Below are 5,000 nucleotides of genomic sequence, written 5' to 3'. Positions count from 1 at the left end.
TATGTGTTGGCAGAAGACTTCATATACAAACTACTTTCCCCCCAGTCTGTTGTTACATGCATTTAAAGCTAACTGCGATGGCCGGAAATCAAACCCAGGTCAAATGCTTGGAAGGCAGCTGTGCTCACCACTATACCACCATTGCTATGGAAAGACTATAATCTGTTCAAAACTGAGTTTGATGTCTGTCTGGGTTGATTCCTGGTCATCGCAATTAGCTTTAAATGTACAAAATAACAGGTTTAATAGAGGGAATACAATAGTTTGTACATAAAGTTTTCTGCCAACACACACACTCTTTCAATAGAACACAAAATAGTAATAATCACAGATCCACCATAAGCTTACACCAGCCCAATCATAAATAACTGACATGCTGCAGACCTAACACTGTAAATTACAATGCAGACTGGTCACATTTTTCTATTATAAGATTGCATGTTACAGGGATACAGAATGGAACAAAGAGACTTTATAAGTAATAAAAAACTATGGCCCCTGGTCTACACAGATGTGGAAAACAGTGATATGGTCAGATGTGTATCAAATGGTGGTTAGATTCAGTTTCAGTTTCAGCAGCAGTGAACAAGCCAGCAAGCCTGTACACTGCTGCTGTTAGTTTGGCATTTTGTTAATAATGAGGCCAGTGGAGTGTCTGTCTAAAACCTGTGACTTCCTGTCTTGGGTGTAGAAAGTGTAAATGAACAGTAACCTGATAATGTTCGAATCATACAGAGACCAGAAATGATCAGGTTATGTTCTACATCATACCCTGAATATGGTTAAAGCCTGGATAACAGGGAGCATATTGAGCATTTAAAGATTTTAATTGACAGAGGATGTTGATGGCATTACACGGAACAGAGGCTGCATAAATTTAAAATAGCGTAACCCAGTTAAAATACAGCCTAAATGAACAGATCATTGTGATAAATAGATAGCTACATAAGTAAATTGAATTTGTTAAACAGTATGTACACGTTTTTACTGTGTGGGTGAAATGTCAAGTTCATGGGTAAGAAAATATAGTCTATATAGGATTTAATTAAAAAAAAAAAAAAAAAAAAAAGAGCTGCTAATTTGACATGCGCATGCATGCACACAGGGCCAGAATGAAAAAGGGAGGGGGAGGGGCAAACGACGTAATTCGGTAGTTTACGGTGGAGTTCCGAAGTTTTGCAGGAAAAGTTTGTAAGCAAAGTTTTAGATCGTCAGCCTAATAATTCCCAAGCTCGCAGGCTTGTTCCTGCCTGAAGTTTGCTGTGCTGTAACCTGTACGGGAGGCCGCTCGTTAATGAAGTGAGTGGTTAATTAGCAGTGTGACGGGACTGTAGGCTGCTGCTAGCTAATCCAACAGGATATAATAATTTCATCTGGATTACTTGCGATTGCTTGGAAACTAGAGTCAACAACCAGAGAGAGGTCCGGGAATGTTGACAACGCTGGATAACCGCCAGACTATGATTATACCGAGGTGCTGCCACCCTGCCCGTGGACACCATCCATGGTGGACACAGGCCTGTGGACCGGTAGTCTCCTCTGGACCACCACAGCCCTACAAACAAGGTAGACCACCACACAGCCTTTTGGTTTTTGCTTCAGTTTGAATTAAGCGACAGTTAAGTTTTGCAGTGATTTTATTTTGTCATTATTTTGTCGACAAAGAGTGATTGTTGGTGTGTGCACCGTTTGTGTTTGGTCACTATGTAAACAAAGGGAAAAGATACTGGCAGGTTTGTTTTGTTGGTAGCAATAATATATATATAATATGGTTTGAAAGGGAAACTGTGTGCTGCGAGATGAAACGCCTGTTTGACAATCGAAATTCCTGTTTATAATTATTAAGAAATTGTGGTCAGAAATTACCAGTGTGCACTGGAACTGACTGAACAGACATGGTGGAAAATTCTGGGTGCACCTGAATTATGTGCTGGTGCACCTACATGAAAAAATTTAGTGCACCAGGGCAACCAATGTAAAAAGTTAGTCTGGAGTCCCGTAAAGATTTAAGTTAATATTTCTTGTTTATCTTTGCCTTGCACATAAAGAATGAATAATAGGTCATAGTGCGTGTGTTAGGAGCAGTACACTCAATTATTTGCAATAGTGTGGCCTAATATTTAGTTATATCTGGGAGCTGTATGATTTCTGTAGTGACTAAAATTACTTGGATTAACGTCAAGTTAATCCGAGTTTTAATACCAAACTCAGGGCCCCATTGACATAGACAAAGGGAGATCGGCCATAAATGATTAGAATTGTAGAATAATATATATATATATATATATATATATATTCTTATAAACTGCAAAAGAATGCAGAGTAATGTGAGTTTCCATCTACTGCTACCTCTTCGTTCCAAACAAATGTGGTACCTTCTTTGTCCCACATCAGAGAGTGTGACAGAAATAGCCAAAAAGTAACACTGAAGGTGTCCTGCATGGAGCTGCTTTAACAGGCAGTGCAGCCGCAGTTTATCAGAGGCCTGACTCACACTACTGAAAGTGTCACTGCATGAACATTCCCGGCCCGTCAACTTAATTGTTCAGCCACAACAACACAAGACACAAGTACCTTTCATTTTCTTTCCTTAAGGATAGAATTGCCACCTGAGTTCAGAAGTCGAGTCTAATGTCTAACTGTCGTCACCTCCCTGATAACAGACCAGTGTGTGTGGGTTATCAGGTACCACAGTGACCTGCTGTAGGTCATCAGAAAAGCAATCAACTGTTTCAACAGTGAAAACTTTGCTTCGTTGTCGGCAGGATTCGAACCTGCGCGGGGAGACCCCAATGGATTTCTAGTCCATCGCCTTAACCACTCGGCCACGACAACTTCCTGTTCTATGTGTTAACTATATTCTAAGTTATTATATCAGTTAGTACTTTATCAACCTGTGGGAATCAGCAACATGTAAACAGCTGTGTGATCCCCACACACATATTCCAGGTCAAAGTTCATTCATACATCTTTCATATAAGAGACGAATGTGGAAAAATTAAAGCTGTTGAAATACAACATTGTTAAATGTTTTCAAATATTTTCATCTCAGTATTTCTTCTCTTTTCTTTAAGAAGCTAAATGACAGCAGAAAACATGTAATCTCGACAGAAGCAAAGCAAAATGAAAACTGAGTTTCTTTGACTTTAAAATAGCTTTTCTAATTTTATATGTTGTGAAGAGTGGTTGTCTTGTGCCAGAGGAGAGGTTCTTGTTGCTGCTTGTTGTGAATGTAAGTTTATAGAAGTAGGGAGTTCAGGATATTCTCTTCACTCCATTACACCCCCCTTTTTGGCAAATTCAGTCCACCTCAGCTTCTATGAGTTATCAGAAGAAGCTTGCAAAGATTTAACAGTGAAAATTTCACTCGTTGTCGGCAGGATTCGAACCTGCGCGGGGGACCCCAATGGATTTCTAGTCCATCGCCTTAACCACTCGGCCACGACAACCACTTATTTAGGTTTTGACACAAGGCCCCCGCCACACACATGCTGGGGACTCAAATTAGTGAATAGGACCCACCTTAGTTGATATTATGCTTTTACAATGCAAATTCCCAAACAATTTTACAGTTAATCAAATTACTAAAATACTATTGTGAACCTGCATCAGTGGATCCCTTGAGTGTCTGTGGGTTCTTTACACAGTTAATAACACAGCATTGGATATATTAGTCATATATGACATATAGTTACTTTTTCTTCTCAAAGTTGCTATCGTATACCATGTATCTGCAGTATCTGCAGTATATTTTACAATGATGTGAAATCAGAGTTGGGGTGCCAGTGCTCTCATGCTTTCTCCAGCAGATGGTGCCATTGGCCTGTGCTATAACTGAAACTCTGGCAGTCCAAACCTGTGGCATTCTTATTACACATTATGGTGTAATATTCACTCCTTTTAAGCAGCTGTGCTTTAAAAATGTATTTGATAGCATAACTTTGATACATAAATACTTGATAGTTAATTGTTCACAATGCCAAGTTTCAAACAGCATCAAGCCTGCATTAAACTGTGTGTGTTTTGGTGAGTAGCCCTCACACTTAAAATGAGACCGGCACAATCCGCTCATGTGGCAGCAGGTTGAGAGAATTGTACTAAACAATGATATGTGTGCATGAGTCCCTCCATATGACTCCTTGCATGCAGGTGACTCTTGTGTACGCATCTGTGAAAGCATGTTAAATGAAAAACCCACACAGAATACATGTGTATATGTGTGAGTGTGTGTGTTCCCAAGTCTTATAATCTCACCCATGATTAACAGTGGAATCCAACTGGTCACAATAAGGTCTTTGTGTTGGCTGCAGAGCCAGCAGGTGAAACCTCTGCCTCAGACCTCAGAGAAACCATGTGATGGAGAGTTAGTACAGTACAGTGTGCTAACACTGTCTTATCTGCATGTATGTGTGTGTGAGTGTGTGTTTATGGTGCATCTGGATGATATGTATGTACATGCTTGAGTGACAGGGTGTTTGACTGTACCTTGTTTGCACTAGTGTATGCATGCCAACCAAGATTAACCATGTTTAAACCTTTGAGGATTAAGTGATTTTTAAGCTGTTCTTTGGTCAGTGCACCTTAAGTCAACCATTAATGCTTAGTTATAATGTAAAAACATCCATCCATGTTATTCACTATGATAGTTCATCTAAAAATGTCAATTTCAAATTGCAACCTAACCAAAAAATTAAACTTATTCAAGTTATCTAACTAAAAATAAACAATAGGAGAAGCCATATGAAGCAGATCTGGTAGCAGTTTCTACTCAAGCTGGAGTTGCTCCATCATCACATACAAATATGGATTCTGAGCAGGGCCAGGTCTCCTCTGCCAAGCCGACAAAGCTGTGTCTGTGCTGCCTTGAAGCAGGCTAGTGGGGCACAGCGGCCGCGCAACCCCGGCATGAGAGCAGCACATTCAACCACTGACATTTCAACAGCCGTTTACATGACACTCAGAAGACACTTTTCCGTCCATGAAATGTGCAGCTGCACCGA

At 40.1% G+C, this 5,000-nt stretch overlaps 1 protein-coding gene and 1 non-coding gene across 2 annotated transcripts in view; one reads left to right on the top strand and one right to left on the bottom strand.

Moving 5' to 3' along the window:
* Positions 1-5,000, top strand: part of jcada (junctional cadherin 5 associated a) — a 46,886-nt gene that overhangs the window by 32,642 nt on the left and 9,244 nt on the right.
* Positions 2,754-2,835, bottom strand: trnas-aga (transfer RNA serine (anticodon AGA)). Its single transcript has one exon. It is a non-coding gene; the product is annotated as a tRNA-Ser (tRNA).

This window comes from Lates calcarifer, linkage group LG24 (assembly GCF_001640805.2).
Source record: "Lates calcarifer isolate ASB-BC8 linkage group LG24, TLL_Latcal_v3, whole genome shotgun sequence".
In the NCBI taxonomy this organism is placed as follows: domain Eukaryota; kingdom Metazoa; phylum Chordata; class Actinopteri; family Centropomidae; genus Lates; species Lates calcarifer.
The sequence above is the reverse complement of the archived record's forward strand: the minus strand, read 5'-3'. Positions and strand labels throughout refer to the sequence as shown.